We start from the raw sequence: 13,803 nt of genomic DNA, 5'->3' as shown, positions 1-13,803 counted from the left end.
ATAGCTGTTCATTATTATAATCTTTTAAGGATTTTGTCTTTTTTTGCAGTAGCATACGGCTGGAGGTTTAGGATACAAAACTCCAGCTACTGAATAGCTTGTACTAAATGAGCTTTTTCAGCTATTATTTGCAGTACTGTGAGTAATCTTGTAGTGTGAATAGAAATACTGCTGTCATTATTACCATTAGCTAATGCTTTTCACATTATTAACATATATGTTATATATATATAACAAATTGCCTCAACATCTTTGGTTGTCACTACATTAACTAATTTGTTTCTAGTTTTAATTCTGTGCAGTCTGGCTTCTATTCAATCCTGTTAACAAAAATGAAAGGTTACTTGAATATCAACATGTTATAGCCTGTTTATATGAAGTGTTTACTGAAATATCACTGTTTGCATCACGAATAACCTTGTACATCAATTCTTTCCAGTGGGTACAGTGCATCTGAACGTATTTTGTATTTCAAGAAGACTGAAATATCTCATTTTTGTGATTTATCTCATAGTTGGTAACAGCTAGAAAAATGTGCACAAGATAAACCATCACCTCATACCCCTTACCTAAGTACAAATTCCCCTAAAGTTATATGGTATCAGTATAAATATATAGAATAAAGATAAATTCTGTGCTAAAATGCTTTTTTTTTTTCCAAATTTCTTGTAGCTTATTACATTTTTCCAGTTTTACAGCACTGTGTGCTTCTTCTCTTCCTCTTTTGTTTGTTCAGATTTTTTTGAACTCTCCACTGTATCACCTGATGTGAGCAAGGTTCTGTTTTCTTGTGTTTGACATCTTTCAGCCATTTTAAGGCTTTCTATTACAGAAGAACCACAGAAAATGAGGAAAAAGTAATGTAATCTTGGAAGAATAATCAATATTTAACAGAAAATTGGGAGAATTAGTCATGATATTAAACCTCACTGAAAACTATGTGCACATGCTAACAAATTTAGGGTCCAAGCTAACTAAGGTCATTCAAAGAAACCATAGAGATTACTCTTTTGCCGAAGCCCTTATCAACACGGGTGAAGGATCAAAATGAATAAGGCATAACTAGACCACAGATTTGTTATGGTTGAAGCATTTTATGGTATGCTCCCACGACTGATGTTAAAAGGGAAAATGAATGACCACAATAACCACACTCTTAAAATAAATAAATAAAAATCTAATGTGTCATTCATGTTTATAATATGTATTTGTTTTGGAGTCCCATAAAGATAGAACAGTGTAGAAATCTGTAAAGTTGCACCTTAGAAATAACAAAAGACAAGGTGCCCCTGGTCCAAAGGATTTTATGAGAAATGGATTTGCAATCATAGTGGTTATGTGAGTTGACAGATGATAGAAATTATGGTAAGTGATTGATGCTCAGAGATGAATTCTTTGATTTCTTTGCCATCACAAGACTTCTGTCTTTGTTTTTCATACAGCCTGTTGCTACCTGTCTGTTGCTTAGGTAAAGAATGTTTGGCCTAGAGAGCACATCTTCACTTGTCACATGGGCTATTGGATAGGCAAAGCAACTATTGGATAGTGGAAGTTGGATTAGCATCTAACCTTTCTAAACCAGAAAGGATTGGATAAAGAACCTAAAGGAACAGGTTTAGCTTGACAGTTTTGTCTTTCTTTGCAAAGATATATGCACAAATAGAGAAGGGACTCAAAGGTTAATGTTGGTGGTATGGCAGTAGAGATTGGACCTTCCCACCAGTATTCCATTACATTTTATTCCTCTGTGATAGATGGCAGCAAAGGGGTAGTCTGACAAATGGTGTCTGACACGGAAATGTGTCGCTAAATTCCTCCAGGTGGGGGAAAAATGGTATCCATGGACATTCATTGATGCTTGCAGATTGTTTATGGAGGCCAAACAGTGGATGTGAGTGCAATGAGGTGGTTGGTGGTGCATTTCAGCAGTGGTGACGGTGACAGTCGGTCACCTCTCCTGGTACATATTGTTTTGAATGCAGCGCGAAGGTTCTTGGTCACTGCTGGTAAAAATGCATAGTTATTGCTTGTGACTATGTTGAAAAGTAGTGTTTTGTAACTGAACATATGTTAAATAATGTTACTCTGTTATTTGTATCTGTTGTAGTTTCCAGGGAAATAAATAGGAGGAATTACTTTTGGAGCAAACTGACATCTAATTACAAAATGCTAAAGATTTCATTTGACTGAAATTCAACGCAGGATTTTACAGGCTTACAAGCACTCAAACACCCTGCTAACAACAATTCCAATTAATATGTGCCAATGGAAACTTCAGTCTTCTCTATTTTTTTTTCACTTTTTCTTACTTAGCTTGTGCCCATTTTTCTACTAAAAGATATGTTTGGAAAGGAGATCCAAAGGTGGTCTTAGTTTTTCCTCACATACAAACTATGCAGAATGGATTCCAATAATATTTTTATTTAAAAACAAAACAAAACAAAAACAAAAAAAACAAAACACCACAAGCTTTTAGGCTAGTGGGGAAAGTGGAGCACATCACTCTCAGAAAGCAGTGTGTTAATTACCGTTATTGATTTGTAATAATGCATGATGTATAAAAGATAAAATTATAATTCATGCAAATGGGACTCTAATGCATAACTCTGCCCACTCTAAAGCTGAAGCAGTTTGTGCTTTTCTGCTAAGTTTATTCAGTCTTAGTCACAAAATAAGCAGTTCTAGCAGTAGCTGTAAACTGTGTGATCTGTAATTGTTGTGCACTGCAGTGTTTTAAGTTCTGATCCTTAAATAGCAAAGCAGATTTCAGTTCCGAAAGGTATGGCTGTATTTTTAGTCAGGACTGGAAGTTGTGTGAGGAAGAAGAATTAGCTAGAAGATATTTGAGTCAGGCACCAGCCATATTTTAATTCTAGTAGAAGATGAGAATTGTGCGCAAGTTCTCAGTAAATATAAGATGCTGACCCACAGGAAATCTGTCTAAAAATTGTCATGTGGAGCACTGGAAATCACTGCTAGAGCTTCAGATACCTGCTAGGCAGAACACATGGGATAAGAACTCTTCTGACACGTGATAGAAGAGGGTACATTTTTGCCATGACTCCAACAAAGGATGTGACTTTAAAAATTCTCTTGGACCTGTTTTAATTAAGTTGCTTGTTGGTTTATTTTCTGAGATTATCAACTGTGTACAACTGTTGTGATCGATGCACTTGTTGCCATTGGAACCTGATGAATAATGGCAGGGGGGACTTTTGTGCATTTAGTACAACTTCTAATTAATGTAGACTTTACCTTGTTTAAACTGTTTTACTTGCTTGTATCAGCAAGCAAATCCATAAAAAAACAAAAGCTGTCTCTTGGGAGAGGATATTGTATCTACTTAAATAAATGGGGCAGGTAAGCAGCAGAGTATTGAGAGGTAGGAGTGGCAATTGATGACCCGCAGGAGTAAGTGTGGTACTGGAGCAGAAGATGTCGGGGCATTATCACAGAATCACAGAATTACCCGGGTTGGAAGGGACCTCAAGGATCATGTAGTTCCAACCCCCCTGCCTAGCAGGGCCACCAAACATACACCTTTACTAGATCAGGTTGCCCAGGGCCCCGTCCAACCTGGCCTTGAACACCTCCAAGGACGGGGCATCCACAACCTCACTGGGCAGCCTGCATTAGATGGGTGCTGCTCAGTTAATCAAATTCTATGCTTAAAATTATGCTAGTTCTTCAAAGATGTGATTAGACAGCACAAAATCTAAAGCCACAGTACATTTTAAATAAGTTCTCAGCTTTTAATTTTTCTAAGACTTTTGCAAAGGGTGGAAATTTTTTTTTGTGGTGGCAAATAACTGCCTGCTGCAGGAAGCAGAGGGGAAAAAATATGACTCAAATATAAGGGTGAGTAACTGCATTTATACATGATTGTGATTCAAGTGATAGTCACAGAACAACTTCAAAGATAGCCGCTAGTCAACAGAACGTTTGGAACAGGCTGAGATGAGAGAAAAGCATTTCCTCTGCATTGCAAAACTCCAGCTTTCTCTTTCAAACTGCTAATTAGGAAAAATAGGTAGCACCTACAGATGAAAGCAGCATACGCTTCAGTCTTAGAAATAAAGACATCACTATGGAATCATTGGTTCTTAAACATCTAGATGTTGTTTCCCTCATGATCTTGTTTCTGTCCCAAGAATTGGAATTTACAAGTATAAAAGACCAACTTCTCAAAATTATAGTGTGCAACAGATCTTCTGCAGACTTGATTTGCTGTCTGTTTGAAAGATTGATTTCCCCAACTACTCTTGTGGGGTATTTCTTAATACACATCTACTTATGTTTATTTTACAGTCAATTCAGAATATCATAATTTGTTTGATAATTACAAGGATTCTTTAAGGATACCTGTTAATGTTTACAGAAGCATCAACTATTGCTCAGTTTTAACAAAGGCATCTTTATCTTTTAAAGGCAACTTTACCAAGTTCTAAAAGAAAACTTAACCATAACCTCAAATATAATAAAACTTTATTTATCCATTTTATTTGTTGTATCCAGACAGGGAAATGTCTGCTGACATACGATTGATTCTCTGTATGTTTTTCTGCGAAATACTGATTGCTAGTGTAGCCTTCGGTATGGCTCTTTGTAACAGTAGGAGTCTCTGAACCCTGTCTGTCAGTTCTGACTAGTTCTAACCCAGTGAAGCAAAGCATTGAAATGGAACACGTGAAATCCTCTGTGATTAAATTTAAGTAGAAAAGTGAGTGGAGTTGGGATGGGTTTTCTTGTTTGATTTGCTTTTTAAAAAAGGCCTGCTCTCTTTGAAAATGAGACATCTGGTAGAGAAATTGAACTGAATTTTTTCCTTTTGTCTGGTAACACTGACAAAATTCTTATGGTCACAAGGCTGGCAAGGAATCTGGGGGCAAACACATTAGAGATGCACTGCTTTGTACTCATCTGTAGCTCAGTTTTTCTAAGTGTAGTAAACTGAGGGTGTTACAGACGTTCGTTTGCATAGCCCAAATTGAGTCACAGAATCACAGAATTACCTGGGTTGGAAGGGACCTCAAGGATCATGTAGTTCCAACCCCCCTGCCTAGCAGGGCCACCAAACATACACATTTGCTAGATCAGGTTGCCTTTGAATCATTGCATGACTCTCCCTCCTGTGAAGTCTCTCTTCTGTCCAGTGCTCAAGGATTTTTTGGTAAGACTGAAGGAAATGTGAGGAGACTGTCCTAACCCTGAGATGCAGTATAGTTGTAGTATGGAGCCTTTGTTTTCCCAGGGGCAGTAACAGTTTGGTAAAGATAAAGTGTTGGAAGCGAGATCACAATAAAGAAAGCAGGTAGGGCACCTTTTTGGAGGCACCATTTATATTCAATGAGGATTTACAGCAATAACTTTGTTGGATTAGAATACATTTTAATTGCTCAGCTTGTACTGTATTTGATTGCCTTTTGTAGTACCCCTCCCCCATCTGCTCAGCATATTGTGCATGTTACCTGCTTGGTTTTGTGTCAGAATTTTATAGGGTTATTTATGTTGGCAGATATTTTTGCATCTGTGTGGTAAGTGAATGTCAAAATGCAGCATATTCTAAAGGATTTTCTTTTAATTTCATTGGTCTGTATGAAATCTCAGGATAAAGAAAGCTACTTAAAAATTGCAGTTATAAAATTTATCAGTCCCATCAAAACTACCATCCGAAGCAGATTTTTATGGAGATTGGCTCTTTTAATTCTCTGCTTAGCGAAGTCTCAGGTGAACTACTAGTGTAAGAAACTAGATGCTTAGAAGGTGTTTTGCTCCAGACATTGTGTTTCACAGGCAGATGAATGGAACTCTGCATCAAAGAGCTTCATTTTTTTTTATGGTTCAGTGTTCAGGTGGAATATGAGAGCAACCAAGGCAAATGCTGTCAGCCTTGCATTCATCTCAGGAACCTTTCCTCCTTTCCCTTGAGAGAAAGTGAGCTAAGAAAAAGAAAGCTATAGAGTTACATCTAAAATTTTCTAATTATATCAAGTGATATTTCTGGGGGGGAATTAAAAAGTGTTAGGCTAAAGCAAGGCTGATTTTTCTGTGCTCCTTATGTTGCTCATGTATGGCTGTGCTCATTTTTAAGGTGTTTGCAAGTCAATATGGGCACACCACTTTGTAATGAAGGATTACTCAGTTTTTGAGTTACAGTAGTGTTTTATAACAGGCATGTGATTGTCACTGTTATTATTTCAGTCAGACAGCAACTAGATACCAGCAATGTGATCTCTTAGCATGCTACTTCTAGATGCTTCTTACTTTTAGATTTTACTGATAGGATTTTGCATTAACTTAGTTTTGCAGATCTAGCACCCTCAGAAGTAACAGAAGAACTTAGTAATATATCCACATATGTTAATACTGATACAGTTCCCTCAAATAATTGTCCAAACTTGGATTTCACGCTGGCAAGCATATAATGAGGATAGGGCTGCATAGCTGTAGGAAGTGCTGCTGCTAATTGGAGAGATTTCTTAGGTGAGGGGCGTATGGAAGTCACATATACTTTTGAGATGCTTCAGAAAATGTGTTTAGATGGAATACTTCACTAGTTATTTCTCTTTCTTCTGAATCGTATTTTCCTGGAGATGTATCACTAAATATTCTGCTATGTATTTTTGATCTAAAATTCTTACCAATGTGCGTGTAAACTTAGAATGCTAATAAACTAATTTTCCAAAGCTGTCTGCTTATAGGAAGTTGTGATTCTTATGAAAAGATGTCTTGCAGCATGATCTCTTACAACTGCTGTTTCTGTGATGTTCCTTTGAGGCAATACTACTTGATCTGCCGTAAAAATTATGATAGCACAAACTGCTGTTTATGAGGAAATATGGCTGAAAATGTACTGCTTAATTTGGTATATCATCTGATGGAGTTTTTAACTATACCAGGTAGGAATTGGCCCATCTGTGCAGGGCCAGATGTCTGGCAGGATTTTCACTGTAATGGCTGCCCAGCATGTAGCTGTGCCTTCACAAGGAGGTGGACTTTGGACAAGAATTCTGTGAAGAACCTTTCCTGTTCTCACTTGCCTGGACTTTCTTGGATTGTTTTCAGTCCACGTGTCTTTATGGTCTGAGAAAGTTATCTTTAATGGAGTGGAGAGATTTTAATATGGGCATATGAGAGAATAGGGAGTATGGGTGGAGAATGGAGGCTTTGATGCTCCTGCTTGTGCAAATGGATCTCTTCAGCAAGAGCTGAAGGCTTTTTCATGCTGACAAGAGTGATCAGTGTGAAAAGCCTGATGTGTAGGAAGGCAGTGAAACAAAAGTATGTACTTGCTTGGTAAAAGTAGGTACTTTTATATGTAATAGCTTCATGATATAACAGTAGTAAAGAAACTATTAAATGTAAAGCCTCTGATACTTCCTAAAACAACATTAAATCTAAACTAACCTTGTTCATTTGTCTGGTCTTTTTAGAGACCAGAAAAGAAATAGAACAGAAGGTAATATTTAAAAAGGAGCTTTGAAGCCATCATTACCAGTAACTGGAAAATTATCATGCAGCTACAGTGCTGCTAGCTAGCATGAGGCTAGTGAGTAGAAGGTAACAAACTGGGAGTTTCTTAACTAATAGCTCTGATGTAAGTCACTGGGCTTTACAACTGTATTTGTTTACGTATTTCCAAACATTTGAGACGTGAATTATTTAATTTGATTATTCAGTATTATTTCTGTAGCGTAGACATGTATGTTTATTAAAACTTTGTGGCAAGAAAAAGGAGGATGCACTGCAGCCACACAGTAAGAGTACAGCAGATCATGATACAGTTTATGAGGTAAGAGTAGAGCTTAAAATATTCTGAGTACTTAATGATGGAGGAAGATCAGTCATTACAAGATTTAAAAATAAATATTCTCTAGAATTTGCTATCTGTTGAGTTACGTGTCGTCTCAGGGAAAGAATCAGAATTTCAGTCATAGGTGTTCCTGTTCATTGTGTAACCAAAACCAGACACCTGCTGTTTTTTGAGGTTTTTTGTTTTTTGGTTTTTTTTGGTGGCTTTTTTTCCCTCCAATGTGGCCTTGTGTAATGAAACCTAAAATCTGTTTTTTAATGTGAAATTCTTGAATGGTTCTGATTGGAAAGACTTGGGAACTCTGAATGGATGGTTAATTTTATTTTAAATTGGTTAAATATAAACCTCTGCAATGGAATGGATTCTCTGTGGTGTTCTCCCAATGAAGCTTGAAGGGAAGGGAGTAACTGGAATGGCATTAATCATGTTTCCTTGGGTGTCAAAGGGCTGAAGGTCTAAACCACAGTTTTTACAATGTAATTTTTTTTTTTTCCCCATGATAATCTCATCCCTGTTTTTTGTTTGTTATAAAGTTGTGACCTTATTGTGGCAAATTGACACATCTTTATGCAAGGAGAGTAAGAAATTGTTGGCTGAGATTATTTCTGGCTTATAATATGGCTCAGAATTCACTGATGTACTGATCTAGATTGCTCATTGTTCAACCAGTAAGGTCTGTCAGTCCAAGCCATTTTATATGGGGTTTAGATTGATAATTTCTTGTTTTGTGTGTGTGTATATATATATACACAATATATATATATATATTTATATATATAATATAAGAATTCTCTCTCATGGATATCTCATAAAGAATTCAATTTAAATGAGTTCTTGCCAGCCTAGGGTCTGGCCTTTATCCTCATTCTGTAACATTAGCCTGAAGGTTTAATTCAAGTTGTATTTAGTGGAATACTTTTGTAGTCCTTCATTTACATGTATGCCAACAAGCTTAAATGCACTGCAACCTTGGAAGACTTTCAAAGGAAGTAATAATTCCTCTGAAATAGGTCTTTTGAAAGCTTTATCTTGTTCTTTCTCTTTTTGTTAATCTTGGAGCCCCTTAGCATGTCAAAGCAATTTTTCTAATGTCACATCTTCTAGACATTAGCATGAAAGAGCTTTAAAAGATGATTTGAGAAAGAATAAATGTTGAATGAACATTTATTATAGAGCCGTTTATGCTACATTTGCATTTTGACTATATTTTTGACGTGAAATGTTTGAAAAGCAGGCTAATTTGAAAGTCAATAGTCTCTAAACAATGTATACTACAAGTCTGTTTACAGTGAACTGTTTCCTTTGTGCCTTAATTTACAAAAATAAGATTTCATTAGGCTTAAGCTGATTTGTTTATAGGGATGAGATTAAACTAGTCTCATTAGTCTTAACATTGAAATGGTATTCCCTTTAGAAATTTGGTACTGATCAAATGTTCCTCTTTAAATTGCACTCAAGAGAATAGGAACAAACTTGTTACTGATGTTTTTTGACTTCTGATTCCTTTCTACTCAACTACTGGGGCAAATAACTACTAAGGAATGTATAAGTTTGGAAAGAGAAGAATAATATTAATTTATAGTACTACAAAGAAATTTAAACTTTTTTTAAAAAACAACTGTTGGGAACATGAAGTAAAATTATCTGTGTATGCAGCAGTTTACAGACTGCAGTTGTGCAGAATTTGAATTGCTTTGTTTGCTGCTGTGTATGGAGATTGGCCAGATAGCATTTGGAACACTTATAGTTGTATGTTACCAGGGTAACACATCATGTAGAATGTGAAAGCATCAAAAAGTGAATTTCAGGCATGATGATATCAACACATATTATTTAATAAATTCCTGGGCTTTATTATATTGATGGGATTATTATTATTTCCTGGCTGGCAGTTGTTGCCCCTTGTGAAATGTTCCTATTGCTGAGTCCTGAGAAGAGGACGGACTTGGAGTCTGTATTGGTACAGTGACAGAAGAAGATATAGCACAGAGAGGGAGTGAGAATTTAACCATCGCATGAATCCTGTAAGAAATAATTATGTGGTAGTGAAATCCACCTTTTTCCTCATCTTCATTATAGCTTCAGCTGTTGTTGCCGTCCAGGGAGGAACTGCAATTTTCCCAGCCTAGAAACCTTAAAATACTGCTCATAACACGTTATTCCAATGTCAAGAAAGCCATAATCATTCTAAGTATGGCTAATATACAATTACACAGAAGCTGCCCCCCTTAAACTACCCTTTTTAACTTCTCACAACATACAGAGGGCAAATCTTGTGGCACTGCATTGAAGGGATCAAAGGGCTCTGGTAGTAGCAAGGATTCTAAAATGCCAATAATGTTAGAAAAAGAGGAATCCACAAAGATGAGCATCTTCTCCATGGGTGTTCTCAGAAGGAATGTTCTTCATTCTGCTCAATATCTCGGTTACTTTTTTAAAAAAGAAGCACTGTTAAAATATATGTTCTAAGAACTGCAACTCACTGAAAAAAGCTCAGGTTAAAACTGAAATCCGGCCTAGTATAGGGGTATGTGTATATATATATATATCTTTAGGTGTAGAAAAGATGTCTGGGCTATTTGATTAGGTGTGTGTACATATGTATGTTTATGTCCTATTTGTCTATAGATATATGATTGTTGGCATTGCCAGAGTACTTATGAAATAATTAAGTAAATACCCAAGTGGACAAACTAACTGAGATGAGACTGCCAGGAACGGTTTAAATCTGAAACCTATCAAAACTTATACTGACTCTGCCAGGCTCTTCAGATGGTATTTACTGTAAAAAAGTACAGAATGAACAGGCGAAAGAAAGATCGATACAGTCTTACTGTCATTCTCAGACAGACATACATAGAGGGAAAGCAAAAGAAACTATTTGTGAACTTTCTGGATAAGAGTATTCTCATGAAAGTGGGATTTTTGAAAGGGAATTGTTGAAAATGGCCTAAGAATAAAGCTTTTGAATAGTCTCTTTTTTTTTCCTTACTATGAATAAAAGCTTTAAAAGCTGTAGCCTTTAACCTTTCCAGGTCTTTCTGTTCATTTTGTGAACAGATTTACATGAGAGATGTTCTTTTTTTGTTCAAGTTGTTTGATATAGGTGATGATCATCTAAGTGTAAGGGCCTATCTTTCTCAGGATCTTGGACCCCAGCACTGAGCTGAAAGCTCGCTCTCAGCAGTGGATAACAGATGAAAATATCTGTCTTCCTTCAAATGTTATTTCCCTGGAAGCTGCAGTGTTTCAGGTCTCATGCTTTACTGCTTGGGTGCCTCCAAGCCCTAAACCTTTAGATAAAATTGTAAGATGTTGTATAGTACCGTGGGCAATCCTAAGAGGACATCTATTTTCTTGTGTGAAGGAGTTGCCTGGGGACTGGACTTCATCACCCCTAGTCTCTCTAGTAGTCTGGATCCCTTCCCTCTTTTTCTGTATTCAGGTGAGTTTTGCCTGTGCATTTAGACATAAGAGCAGAAGCTGAGTGCGCCATTCTTTAAATGGCAGCCTTCTGAGGAAAGACGAATCGTGCACAGTTCCGTTGTCTGAGCAAATTCTTGCTCAGTAATGAAACGGTGCTTAAAGGAGAATGTTTGTAGTTGGAATTAAACATGGAGCTCTGATCATCTCCAGGTAGCGGAAACTTAGTATATTTTTTTGTGAACAGAGGCTAGGCAAAATGCTGGTCTTCCTCAGATCAATTAAAAAATCACCCTCTTTACTGAGTCCGAGTTTGCTAAGTTAGGTTTTCAACTTGGTATGTGCTTATCTTGCAGCTTGACCATTTCATTCTTTGCTGTTGCTCATGATGTACTTTCCAAAATATATTGGTATTTATGACACTTGCCCCTCTGCAGGTGGAATTATTGAACTATTAGGAAGAGTGTGTTTTGGGATGTGTTGCACGGTGACTGTTTTACATTATTCCTTTCCCCCTTAAACTCTCACTTATTATGTCAATGATTATTGAAATGTTGTGCTACTATCTGAGATGGCAGTAGTGATGGTTGCTTATCCTGATGACAGGACTCATATCAAATGGCAGTTTGCATGCTTCCATTGCGAGACTATATGCAGTGCTGATATATAGCCATTCCCTGTGGCTCCTGGATAGCAATCAAGGCCCAGTTATTCTTGTTCATTTTTGTTCACTGGCATGGCATGTAAGAATGTGCCAGTCTTGCAGTTTTTCCAAACTACACCAGAACAGCTCAGTTTCAAAACAGCATAATGTGGTCTGTATGTGAAACAGCTCCAGGGCTGCAGTTTTTTGACCACATGACATGGACATCTGGAGTGGACAGCAGATGACTTTCAGTGGGACAGATCTGAGTCACTCTGGCTTAGCAGCTAGCTGTTATTATTCTTTGAGTCCCATTCAGAAGTTAGTGATTAAGCAGAACACCAACTGACTTCGGTTAAGAGATTACACTGGTGCATACTCAAGCTAATAATTTAAGGTGCTTGTATCTCAAGTTTGATACACATTGAGGTAAGAACTCGTTTTCATATGGCGCTGGAACAGACCCGCAAGCAGTTCCCAGGCTTCTCAGGTCAAAGGTCCCCTTCAGCCTCTGCCACCCAAGAGGAGTACTGTCTGCATTCTGGAGGAGGATTCTGCACATACTGATAGCTGAGACTGTCTGCCCAATTAATAATTGGGAGAAAAAAATGCAAATACAAAGGAGAACTGGTAGTGATCTTGCCATTAAAGGATTAAATATTTTGTAGCATAAGAGCACTAAGTCAGACTTCACTAAAGCATTTGAAATTAGGACCTCTTTTAAAAAAATACAGCAGTTGGAGGGGAGAAAAAAAGAAGCTTCAAAGCTGCTTTTTCTCCCCCTTGGAAACCTGCTGGTGTTAGGATAAAATGAATAGAGAAAAGAGAAAGGTTTGCCTTCTAATAAAGCATCTGTTGCCCACTTTGAACATTTCTTACTTCTTTGTGAGTGTGTCTCTTCAGTTATGGCGACTACTGACAATGAAGAACAGAGATATAGAAAAAGACAATACCTGTTATATAGCCAATATTTCTGATTTCATGTCACTTTGAACAGAATCTTCATTTGACCACATGCTGTGTCCAAAAGAAATTTCTTTGTTGGCTGATCCGAAGATGCTGTAAGATGCTCAAAAAAGTAACCTGCAGGAATCTGTTCAATAGGAAAGATAAAAACAAATCTTACAATTCATCCAGTGCACTGATATCTCTTTTAACTTCAGCCTATTTTGTCATGCTGCATAAAAACTGAATTCAAATGACTTGTGCTTTTTTTCCCCCCTTTCTTTTATTGTAGTTAATTCTGATCATAGACTATAGATTTCCTTCATCTTGGAAATAAAAGGTAGCAAAATAAACAACTACACATAGATTTGAAACATGAGGAGAATAAGAGATGCCCATAGATTGTTGGATTGCCTAGAAAACTGTGGACAGTTGTTATTGCCATTGAGCTACAGCTGCTGTAATCAAGCTTTGTGAGTGCTACCTTCCACAAAGGATTTGCAGCCTTTCTCATGGGGAGGCTCATGGATTTGGCTGAGGTTCTTACCTAAGTGATTCAGCAAAATTTGGGCCAGGCTTCAGACAACTTCTTTTTCTGTCTTCTGTGAATGCTTATGATTCAAGGCCAGAATGGGAGGAGACTGAGCTGCCTTCATATCTGTCTGGCCAGCTGTTGTCCTGTTTGCAATGGATAAAGTCAGCCCACAACTGACCACTGAAGCATTAAACAAAGACAAAGTAATAACATTTTACTTTAGCGTTTGATCTAATGCAGTTGAGTTATTTTAAAAAAAAAGTCTTTCATTTAAGTGGATACATGAGAACATTAAAGTTTTAGGCAAACTAACATTTGGATCTTTGAATTATAGGTAAGAATGCAAAGGTGGTGATCTCACTTTTTTTTTTCCTCCCCCAAAGTCTTTCCTACTTTAAAGCCCATTTTAGAATTTCAAGAAGAATTATTTTCAAGGTAACAAAG

This window comes from Coturnix japonica, chromosome 6, assembly GCF_054131305.1.
Source record: "Coturnix japonica strain WE chromosome 6, WE-NBRP24, whole genome shotgun sequence".
In the NCBI taxonomy this organism is placed as follows: Eukaryota; Metazoa; Chordata; class Aves; order Galliformes; family Phasianidae; genus Coturnix; species Coturnix japonica.
The sequence above is the reverse complement of the archived record's forward strand: the minus strand, read 5'-3'. Positions refer to the sequence as shown.